Source organism: Branchiostoma belcheri, unplaced genomic scaffold (assembly GCF_001625305.1).
Source record: "Branchiostoma belcheri isolate BF01 breed outbred unplaced genomic scaffold, Haploidv18h27 scaffold405, whole genome shotgun sequence".
Classification (NCBI taxonomy): domain Eukaryota; kingdom Metazoa; phylum Chordata; class Leptocardii; order Amphioxiformes; family Branchiostomatidae; genus Branchiostoma; species Branchiostoma belcheri.
Genome location: NW_017804027.1, coordinates 38005 through 50627, shown reverse-complemented (window position 1 = coordinate 50627; position 12623 = coordinate 38005). Strand labels below are relative to the sequence as shown.

The 12623-nt window shown below is 44.2% G+C and overlaps 1 protein-coding gene across 3 annotated transcripts in view; it reads left to right on the top strand.

The window, feature by feature from the left end:
- Nucleotides 1-12623, top strand: part of LOC109477685 — a 46942-nt gene that overhangs the window by 18034 nt on the left and 16285 nt on the right. The gene's annotated exons all lie outside the window — the stretch shown is intronic.

The following is a 12623-nucleotide window of genomic DNA, read 5'->3' as shown; positions in this document are numbered from 1 at the left end:
TTTTGGCTCAAAAATGAAAAATCGCTAAATGAGAAGCGATTTTCTCCTAAACAATTTCATCAGGTGCGCAATGACCCACCGACATCATGTATGCGAATTGGTGATGTTACAGCATAATTTGCATATTTGACACCGAAACAGCTTTTTTTGGCTCAGAAATGAGAAATCGCTAAATGAGAAGCGATTTTCTCCTAAACAATTTCATCAGGTGCGCAATGACCCACCGACATCATGTATGCGAATTGGAGATGTTACAGAATAATTTGCATATTTGACACCAAAAAAGCTTTTTTTTGGCTCAGAAATGAGAAATCGCTAAACGAGAAGCGATTTTCTCCAAAACAATTTCATCAGGTGCGCAATGACCCACCGACATCATGTATGCGAAATTGGTGATGTTACAGCATAATTAGCATATTTCACACCGAAACAGCTTTTTTTGGCTCAAAAATGAAAAATCGCTAAATGAGAAGCGATTTTCTCCTAAACAATTTCATCAGGTGCGCAATGACCCAACGACATCATGTATGCGAATTGGTGATGTAACAGCATAATTTGCATATTTGACACCGAAACAGCTTTTTTTGGCTCAGAAATGAGAAATTGCTAAATGAGAAGCGATTTTCTCCAAAACAATTTCATCAGGTGCGCAATGACCCACCGACATCATGTATGCAAAATTGGTGATGTTACAGAATAATTTGCATATTTGACACCAAAAAAGCTTTTTTTGGCTCAGAAATGAGAAATCGCTAAACGAGAAGCGATTTTTTCCAAAACGATTTCATCAGGTGCGCAATGACCCACCGACATCATGTATGCGAAATTGGTGATGTTACAGCATAATTTGCATATTTGACACCGAATAGCTTTTTCTGGCTCAGAAATGAGAAATCGCTAAATGAGAAGCGATTTTCTCCAAAACAATTTCATCAGGTGCGCAATGACCCACCTTATCATCGTACTATACTATCGATGAAACCTTATCATCGTACTATCTGGGACTATCAACATATAGATAAAGAGAGGCTATTGTCTTTCTGTTCTTTCTTCAAGTGGAATGATATTTTCTATGTTCATCTGTAGACTCAGCCGCCGAAAAACTATGCGAGCTCATTCTCGAAGCCAAGCAACAGTGCGTCCCCAGCAAAAAAATATTAATCAGACCGAAAGATAAACCCTGGATTTCCACAGAAATTCGTAAACTTATGCGCTCTCGCGACAAACTACACAAACAAGCCCGGCGTCTCAACACACATGCAAATTGGGTTGCATACCGTAAGGTACGCAACAGACTCAACAACCTCATTTCCACTAACAAATCCAATTATTATCAACGTCTCATAGAGTCGCTTAATGACCCATCCATTTCCAGTAAAAAATGGTGGCATGTTGTCAAATATTTTTACAGACCGAAGGTTTCTACCTCCATTCCACCTCTTCAGGAGGGCAGTTCTTATATCTTTGACTCGCTTGAGAAGGCTAGAATCTTAAACCAGTATTTTGTTTCCCAGTCGACTATTGACGATTCACACGCCTCCCTCCCGGCCTTTGACTACCTTACATCCAGTCGGCTTTGCCACATCACTACCTCCCCTGATGAAGTTTTACTGTTTATCAACAACCTGGATACTGACAAGGCCCATGGTTACGACAATATCGACAACCATTTTCTTACAATTATTGCCCCTCTAATTGCAGATCATATATCCTTTGTCTTTAATTTGTCACTTTGTCATGGCCTCTTCCCCGAAACTTGGAAATATGCACATGTTATACCGATTTTTAAAAAAGGCGACCCACAAGACAAATGTAATTACCGACCTATATCTCTACTGCCCACCCTGTCAAAGGTACTTGAAAAAATAGTTTACAAACACCTCTATAACCATTTGATAAGTAACAATCTTTTATACCGTCTCCAGTCAGGCTTTGTCAAAGGCGATTCCACAGTGACAATGAGAAATCGCTAAATGAGAAGCGATTTTCTCCAAAACAATTTCATCAGGTGCGCAATGACCCACCGACATCATGTATGCGAATTCCTGATGTTACAGCATAATTTGCATATTTGACACCGAAACAGCTTTTTTTGGCTCAGGTAAAGGTACTACCACTACAAAAGTTGGCATCCCATTTGTCACCTCTCGGTATTCTTCACTACACTGACTACACTGACTTCACCAGAGCAGCCCAAACTCTTTCCTTCATGCTTCTAACAGTCCTGACTACAGATACTACAGGTACTACCACTACAAAATCGGGTTTTCCCTTTCTGTCACCTCTCGGTATTCTTCACTACACTGACTACACTGACTTCACTACAGCAGCCCAAACTCCTTTCTTCATCATCCTGGCCACAGATACTACAGGTACTACCAATACAAAACGGGCTTCCCATTTCTGCCCATCTCGGTATTCTTCACTACACTGACTACAGTGACTTCACTACAGCAGCCCAAACTCTTTTCTTCATGCTTCTAACAGTCCTGACTACAGATACTACAGGTACTACCACTACAAAATCGGGCTTCCCATTTCTGTCACCTCTAGGTGTTCTTCACTACACTGACTACAGTGACTTCACTACAGCAGCCCAAACTCTTTTCTTCATCATCCTGACTACAGATACTGTAAGTTCAGTTATGTTCGCAGGAGATAAATTTCGCGTTAGGAAAGGAAAGAATATTTTTGCGATGTTTAAAGTTCACGGTTGAAACAATACTTAAGAACGGGAGTACATTTACGGTGGTGTCAGCGCCTTTACTCTTGGTTAAAATATGCCTTTCATTGTGGCATTGTATTATGTATACCGTATATTGTATGGTACACAACTTTGGCCTGTTTGCCGCTATCGATGCATGTCTTCCACTTTTGTCTTGTCTCATTGGAAATGCAGGACAGCGCAGTTCTTGTTGTGGAAACATCGGAGAAGATAGATCAAACAGCGTGTTTATAGTAAAGCAAGTGCATTGTATAATTTCATCTGGGTTTACCAGTAAACAAACGTCCGTGCCAGGTGTGCATTCCACTGCCACCATCGCAGCCGGTATAAACAATGGCAACGACAATGATGTTCACTAGTATTTGCACATTCATGCCCATGAGAGATAGGCACCAAAAGACTGGTTATCCAGCTGTTGTACTACATAAAACAGATGACATTCGCGATCTCATGACTTCGCGATGGAGCGGCCATCGCGAATACCGCGAAAATAAAACCACCACGATCATTTCAAGATTTACAGTACCGCTACAAATTCGGGCTTCCCATTTCTGTGCCCTCTCGGTATTCTTCACTACACTGACTACAGTGACTTCACTACAGCAGCCCACACACTTTATGTTTCTAACAGTCCTGACAACAGATACTACAGATACTACCACTACAAAATCTGGCTTGTCCCATATCTGTCACCTCTCGGTATTCTTCACTACACCGACTACAGTGACTTCACTACAGCAGCCCAAACTCTTTTCTTCATGCTTCTAACAGTCCTGACTACAGATACTACAGGTACTACCACTACAAAATCGGGCTTCCCATTTCTGTGCCCTCTCGGTATTCTTCACTACACCGACTACAGTGACTTCACTACAGCAGCCCAAACTCTTTCCTTCATCATCCTGACTACAGATACTACAGGTACTACCACTACAAATCGGGCTTCCCATTTCTGTCACTTCTCGGTACTGTAAGTTCAGTTATGTTCGCAGGAGATAAATTTCGCGTTAGGAAAGGAAAGAATATTTTTGCGATGTTTAAAGTTCACGGTTGAAACAATACTTAAGAACGGGAGTACATTTAAAGTGGTGTCAGTGCCTTTACTCTTGGTTAAAATATGCCTTTCATTGTGGCATTGTATTATGTATACCGTATATTGTATGGTAGACAATTTCGGCCTGTATGCCGCTATCGATGCATGTCTTCCACTTTTGTCTTGTCTCATTTGAAATGCAGGACAGCGCAGTTCTTGTTGTGGAAACATCGGAAAAGAAGGATCAAACAGCGTGTTTATAGTAAAGCAAGTGCATTGTATAATTTCATCTGGGTTTACCAGTAAACAAACGTCCGTGCCAGGTGTGCATTCCACTGCCACCATCGCAGCCGGTATAAACAATGGCAATGACAAAGATGTTCACTAGTATTTGCACATTCATGCCCATGAGAGCTAGGCACCAAAAGACTGGTTATCCAGCTGTTGTACTACATAAAACAGATGACATTCGCGATCTCATGACTTCGCGATGGAGCGGTCATCGTGAATACCACGAAAATAAAACCACCACGATTATTTCAAGATTTACAGTACCACTACAAAATCGGGCTTCCCATTTCTGTGCCCTCTCGGTATTCTTCACTACATTGACTACAGTGACTTCACTACAGCAGCCCACACACTTTATGTTTCTAACCGTCCTGACGACAGATACTACAGATACTACCACTACAAAATCTGGCTTTCCATTTTTGTCACCTCTCGGTATTCTTCACCACACTGACTACAGTGACTTCACTACAGCAGCTCAAACTCTTTTTTATATATGCTTCTAACAGTCCTGACTACAGATACTACAGGTACTACCACTAGAAATGCGGGCTTCCCATTTGTCACCTCTCGGTATTCTTCACTACACTGACTACAGTGACTTCACTACAGCAGCCCAAACTCTTTTCTTCGTGCTTCTAACAGTCCTGACTACAGATACGACAGGTACTACCACTACAAAATCGGGCTTTCCATTTCTGTCACCTCTCGGTATTCTGCACTACACTGACTACAGTGACATCACTACAGCAGCCCAAACTCTTTTCCTCAGTATCCTGACTACAAATACTACAGGTACTACCACTACAAAATCAGGCTTCCCATTTCTGTGCCCTCTCGGTATTCTTCACTACACTGACTACGGTGACTTCACTACAGCAGCCCACACACTTTATGTTTCTAACAGTCCTGACTACTGATACTACAGATACTACCACTACAAAATCGGGCTTTCCATATCTGTCACCTCTCGGTATTCTTCACTACACTGACTACAGTGACTTCACTACAGCAGCCCAACTCTTTTCTTCAGTATCCTGACTACAGATACTACAGGTACTACCACTACAAAATCGGTCTTCCCATTTCTGTCACCCCTTGGTGTTCTTCACTACACTGACTACCGTGACTTCACCACAGCAGCCCAAACTCTTTTCTTCATCATCCTGACTACAGATACTACAGGTACTACCACTACAAAAGCGGGCTTCCCATTTCTGTGGCCTCTCGGTGTTCTTCACTACACTGACTACAGTGACGTCACTACAGCAGCCCAAACTCTCTTCTTCGTGTCAATCTGAAGCATTCGTCGCTCGGTCGACAGGCCGTGCCTGTCCCGCAGAATCGTGATGCGTTGCCGGTCATGATACGTCGAATGTCGTGCCTACCGCACGCTCTGACGCCTTTGTATCGGGATTTGTACACGCTGGCGCCGTGTACCGACGCAGTGTACCCGTGAGGTGCGTTTGCCGGCGATTTCGTGACAGCAGTCACGATCGCCTATCGAACTCCGGCGCAGCATCACTCGGTTTTCAAGTCTGGCGTGTCCCGCATATTCGTGATGCGTTGCCGGTCGTGATGTGTCGCTATCGTCTATCGAAATCCGGCGCCGCATCACTCGGATTGCAAGTCTGGCGTGTCCCACAAATTCGTGATGCGTTTGCCGCACGCTCGGACGCTGTCGTGTCGGGTTGTGTCAACGCTGGCGCCGTATACCCAAGTGCATTCGCCGGCGGTTTCGTGATGGCTTACACAAACGCTACGCCCCGAAACTTTGGTTACGTGTCCTGGCGATTTCGTGATTTGGGTGACGGGTGCCAAGTTCTTGTGATCTTTCACATTTCTGCATCACTTCTCTGCATCGCTCCCACTCAATGCACTCATACTCTTCACACATACACAATGAAACACAGACACAAGTGTTACTATGGGCGCGAGTGCACGGAACACCGCAGGAAGATTTATTGCCGGAAGTTCAAAAGAAAAGAAATCGGAAGGTCCAAAACAAACAATCCAAACCCTGACATGATAGTCAACAAAATTCGAAATTCTTCCAAACAAAATCCGAATGAGTAGTATAAATCCACTATAACTGTATGACAATGTCTTAGAACTAATGTCTAGTTGTTTGCCAGTCACGCAACCCCCAAAAAAACCTTCCGAAAGTACGAAGGCCAAAAAAATCGGGGACGTGCACCAGAGCCTCAGCGCAAACAACAACTCATCTCTGGGATTTCTTGTCAGCAGCAATAAGCTGAGTACTGGAAAACAGAAACATTGTTTAATGTCATCTAGGCAACACACAATGTCACGTGTCAATAATCTAACCACAAGAGTTTTACATACATAATGTAAACATAAGGATTTACCAAAGGAGAACCAGTAAGTTCGTAACACTGCAACAGTAGTAATTAGACAATATACTGCAACTATTCCACATCTCAACAAAATTTTGTTGTACACGCGGTGCTGTGCTCTGCGTCGAATTGCGCGAATGAACGGACTACTACTGTACTCACCTAAATACCTACCCTTCACCTGGATATCACGCCATGTACGCGTCATCCCTCCAACTGCAGCCCACACCTGTTACTGCAGAAACTCAATTATTTGCTAATTCGTCACGATAACTCCGTTAGCTCCTCAAACGCAAATAATTAGCATTTCTATGCCACTGGAACGCACTGGGCGCACTGGTACGCACTGGTACGCACTGGGCGCACTGGTACGCACTGGGCGCAGTGACACCGGGCAGGCATGGCGAATACGATCGGGAAGTGGGCGCGAGGAACCCCGCGCGCCTGGATGCGCGCAGCGCTAAATTCGTGATGTCTTACATGGAACATGTGCCAGATTAACGGGGGGTGCCCTAATTCCGACCTATGTTCCATTCAAATGCACATACCTTTGGTAATAGTTTATCCGACCAAAACCCCGCGCAACATGAGCTATAATATTGACCGATAAAGATCACAACGATTAATGCTGCACAGCTGTTTATTTCACTTGAGTGTAGCGCCTTGCACCGAAGCGTAATGGTTCGCGAAACGCACGGCAGGTTTTTTGTCATTTTGCCGGTGGAACGTTCTATCGCAACATGGGTGCCCTAATTCCGACCCAGTGTTTAACACAGGGCGATCTGAGAAGAGAGCTTAGAAATTATAATACACAAATTATGACTAAAACAATCTACTTTTCTGTCCCAAACAAGTCCTCTTTTTACGATTACGCGACTTGCTCCAAAGTGGCTGTTTGAAAAGCAAAACCTGCATTTTTGACACGCTCGTCAACCCCCCAAACAAGCGTCGAATTGACACAGTTTTTCACTCGTCTGTTGTCGGAGTGTACAAACTAAAACTAACTTTGTGAGATTATCGATATCAACACAAAAACATTGTCCATTCATGTGGTTATTTTTAGGTACGTACCTGTTACATAGTCTGATAATCATCAGGTAAACATAAACCACATAAGGGGCCTTGGCCGCATTGCATTGTGGGTCACAAGAACACACTGAGAAAACCATGTAAATAAAGAACACAGTCAACTCTCATATCTCCTGTGTATCGTCATGATATCAACGAGATAATCAGTCATCCGCCAGATATCGATGCACGACATGGTGGCAGCGGTGTTCAAGGAACCGTACGTGTCGTGAAGTAACCATTTTCTTGCGTTCGTCCTCGGAGAACGAAGAAAATTGGAGAGGTTTCCAAGAAATAACAGAAGAAAATGGCGACCGCCGAAGGAGCAAGGGGACTCCACCCGTCGATGAACTGGGACGAAGACGATCTCATCGGAGCCTTCCAGAAGTTCAAACAAAAAGCTGATCTGTGCTTCAAAAGCTTCCTCAAGGAAACTACACCAGAACAGAAGGTTAGTTACATCCTACTTTGGTCCGGGGAAAGAGGACTCGAGTTGTATAACTCATGGGACATGACGGAAGCAGACAAAAAGAAGCCAGAGAAGATTCTAGAAAGATTTGCCAACCATCTGGAGCCCAAAACAAACAAACGAATCAATCGCTATCAGTTTCAAAGCATGAAACAAAACCCTGATGAATCAACAGATGATTTCCTAACTCGATTGAAAACTGTGGCGAAGAAATGTGGGTTTGGTAACAACACAGATGAGAGAATCGTAGACCAGCTTATCTGGGGGTGTGCACATAATGAGGTCCAGAAGTCACTCGTTGGAAAAGACACGCTGACGCTAAAAGAAGCCGCGGATACCGCTAGAGCTTTCGAGGCTACCTCAAAACAGATGTCATCACTTTCCTCGCAAGCGAGTACAAACAAGATCAAAGTTGAGACCATCAAACGAAGCTATGGGTCAAGCCCAAAACAGAAGCAAAGCTACAAAACGGTACCCAAGCAAGGCGATAAGATCTGTAGGTACTGTGGTACACATCATGAGTTCAACGACCGTAATAAGTGCCCTGCCTATGGAGCAACATGCAACTCCTGTGGGAAACCAAACCACTGGAAGAAGATGTGCAGATCGACAAATGCCAAAGGTAAGCCACCGCATTCCAGAAGTGATGCAAGGTCAAAACAGAAGAAAATACATCTCCAACAGAGAAGAGAGAGTAGCTCAGAGGAAGAGTCTCTTACAATTGGAACCATCCATGTCCATGAACTGGAACATGACAAACAGAAAGATGAGGTGTACACAACACTGCAGATCAAGAAGAAAACAGGCAAAAAGAGAATGAACATTAAGCTCAGACTGAAAATTGATACAGGAGCTCAAAGTAACATCTTGCCAATAGAACAGTATAGCAAAATATTCCCAGAGAACATCACCAAAGACGGAGTGGTAAAGAAGGGAATACTGACGCCCAGCAGCACAATACTAACAGCGTATGGGGGTGCAAAGATTCCACATCTGGGAAAAGCTATCATTGAAGGGAAACACAATGGAAGAGATGTCAGATGTTGTTTCTACATAACCATGTCACAAGGACCAGCTATCCTTGGGTTGAAGGCGTGCCAACAGATGAATGTCATCAAAATCAACCACGAAGTGAAGTCGACACAGAGAATCGACAGTGAAGTGCCCATCAAGGATCGACCACCCATCAACAACAAGGCCGATCTACTTGCCATGTATCCTGATTGCTTTGATGATACGGTAGGCTGTTTTGAGGGGGAATATCACATAACAGTAGACCCAACTGCGACGCCTGTTGTCCACCCTCCACGTCGTGTACCTCTGGAACTAAAAGAGAGGCTAAAAGAACAACTGATGGAGATGCAAGACAAAGGCATAATCAGCGCAGTGACCCAACCGACAGACTGGGTGAACTCGATCATAATAAAGGAAAAGCCAAATGGAAAGCTCCGAATTTGCTTAGACCCTAGAGATCTCAACAACGCTCTAAAGCGCAACCACTATCCAACACCGACGCTGGAGGAGATAACACCAGCACTAGCAGGAGCAAAGGTGTTTAGCAAGTTGGACGCCAGTAACGGTTACTGGAATATTAAAATCGACAGCGAATCAGCACTGCTGACAACGTTCAACACACCATATACGGTCGGTATTGCTTCAACCGCCTCCCGTTCGGGCTAAAGGTTAGTCAAGATGTGTTCCAGAGGAAGATAGACGAAGCGTATAAGGGATCAAAGGGGGCAATCGGGATTGCCGATGACATCCAAGTGTTTGGTAAAAGTGACAGTGATCACGACAAACACCTCCACGAGGCGATGGAGAAGACACGGCAAGCCGGAATAAAACTGAATGCAAACAAATGCATCATCAAACAAGACGAGTGCAAATTCTTCGGAATGGTGTACTCTGGAGAAGGCGTGAAACCAGACCCTGACAAGGTCCAAGCAATTGCAGGCATGGGAGAACCCCAGGACAAGAAGGAGCTGAGAAGCTTCCTGGGACTCATTCAGTATATGAGTGCCTTTATCCCCAAACTAGCTGACTGCACAGCAAACATCAGAGAGCTGCTAAAAGAAGACGTGGAGTACAAGTGGTGCGGATCACACACCAGAGACTTCAACACGCTCAAGCAACTCATCAGCAATGCTACGACCCTGCAATATTACGACAGGAATAAGACGGTCACATTACAGGTGGACGCGTCAATGAAAGGAGTTGGTGCAGCACTACTGCAGGAAGGCAAACCCATAGCATTCGCCTCAAAGTCACTCACAGAAGCTGAGTCACGATACGCGAACATCGAACGAGAGCTCCTAGCAGTCGTATATGGATGCGAAAAGTTCAAGACATATACCTATACGGCAAGAGATTTCAAGATTGAGAGCGATCACAAGCCGCTTGAGCAGATCGACAAGAAGAACCTAACGAAAGCACCGACTAGACTACAACGACTACTGCTGAAGGCTTCAAGACTACAACTACACGATCACATACAAGCCCGGCAAGGAGATGCTCTTAGCAGACGCCCTGTCCAGATTGTCTCCACATGAGAAGCAAGAAATGGAAGGAATGAAAGTGAAGATTCACCACATAGTGAACATCACGAGCGTCAAACTAACAGAAATCCAGGAAGAGACGAAGAAAGACAAAGAGCTGCAGATGCTCCAGACACAGGTGATGGAAGGATGGCCAGAAAGGAGAAACCAAGTAGAGCCAGAACTACGGGAATACTGGTCAATCCGCGACGACATCGCGGTGGAAAATGGAGTCCTGCTAGCTGGATCAAGGATCATTGTGCCCAAAGCCATGCAAGAAGAAGTCCTAGCCCTGATACATCAAGGACACTTGGGAGCAGAAAAATGCAGGCTAAGAGCCAAATCTGCTGTATACTGGGTAGGAATGTACAAAGCGATCGAGAAGATGGTTGCAGGATGTCAGACGTGCCAAAAACACAAGAACTCTCAACAAAAAGAGGAGATGATCGCAACCGAAGTCCCAAGCAGACCGTGGCAAACAGTGGGAGCAGATCTATTCACAATCAACCAACAATGGTTCTTATTAGTAGTGTGCTACTATTCAAAGTTCCCGTTCGTGAAGAACGTGCCAAATCTCAAGGCGTCAACCATTGTTTCAATCACCCGAGGTCTGTTCGCAGAGCAAGGTATACCCGAAGAGATCATCTGTGATAACGGCACCCAATTCACATCTGATGAATTCAAACAACTAGCAAACGAGTATGGATTCAAGATCAAGACATCTTCTCCACACTACCCTAAGGGTCACGGATTCGTGGAACGGCATGTGCAAACAGTAATTATAAAGAAGACACTGATCAAATGCAAAGAGTCAAGGTCAGATCCAAACCTAGCACTGCTGTCCCTACGAGCGACACCACTGAAAAGCGACATGAAGTCACCTGCTGAAATCCTGAATGGAAGACAATACAAAACAACTCTACCAACAAGAATCCAACACCCGATTGACAAAGAGGAAACAAGAGAAAAGCTAACAGCTGCTCAGAAGACACAACAAGAGTACTACAACAAACACGCACAGAGCTTGCCAGAGCTATTTGCAGGCCAAAGCGTACACATCCAAGATCCCAGGAACAAAACCTGGAGTCCAGGAAGAATCCTCAACAGAGCAGAGACACCCAGGTCCTACATTATAGAAACAGACACCGGGAGTCAGCTAAGAAGAAATAGGATCCACATCAGGCCAACACCTGAAATCCCAATGACAACACAGGCAGCTACAACAACACCAACATCGCCTGCAACAGATGTTCATCCATCGACAACAACCAATCAGCAGGCAGCGCAGAACCTGAACAACAACCCTGCATCACGTGGCATAGTGCAGAACACGAGCAGAGTCCTGAGATCCAGAGACAACATTATACCTCCGAAGCGCTATGTTGAAATGGACTGAGATCAGAGACTGAGAACAGTGACTAACACATTGCCACTCAGACTAGCAAGCATAAGCAGAACCATATTACTGGGCAGAATAATCCCAGGGTTCCTGCTAAAAGATTACCACCCTCGCTCTGGTAATCTATAGATTAGGAAGCATTCTTATGTTATATAGAATAGGAAACATCCTAATATTTTTGTTACTAGAATATAACAACCAGCTAACTCAGGAAGACTACACAGTAAACTAGGCTTTAAGAAAAGAGTTTCATGCCTATGTTAGATAGAAAACCCTAGAATTAAATCAGCAAGAGAAAAGAGAGCTCGACCACACCATGGACAATAGACAAACAATGGACCATGAACATTATCTATAAGTCTACATATATTCTTAAGTCAGCACAAGACATGACAGAGAAAGATTTTATTTTTTATTAGAAAAAGGGATGTTACATAGTCTGATAATCATCAGGTAAACATAAACCACATAAGGGGCCTTGGCCGCATTGCATTGTGGGTCACAAGAACACACTGAGAAAACCATGTAAATAAAGAACACAGTCAACTCTCATATCTCCTGTGTATCGTCATGATATCAACGAGATAATCAGTCATCCGCCAGATATCGATGCACGACAGTACCCCCATGCATAACGCCGCAACAAGGATTTTTAAAAACTAGTTCGGTATTAGGGATGGGTCGGAATTAGGGCACCCCCCGTTAACCTCTGTGATAATATGTGATGCTGTATTTAAACGAAGCCAA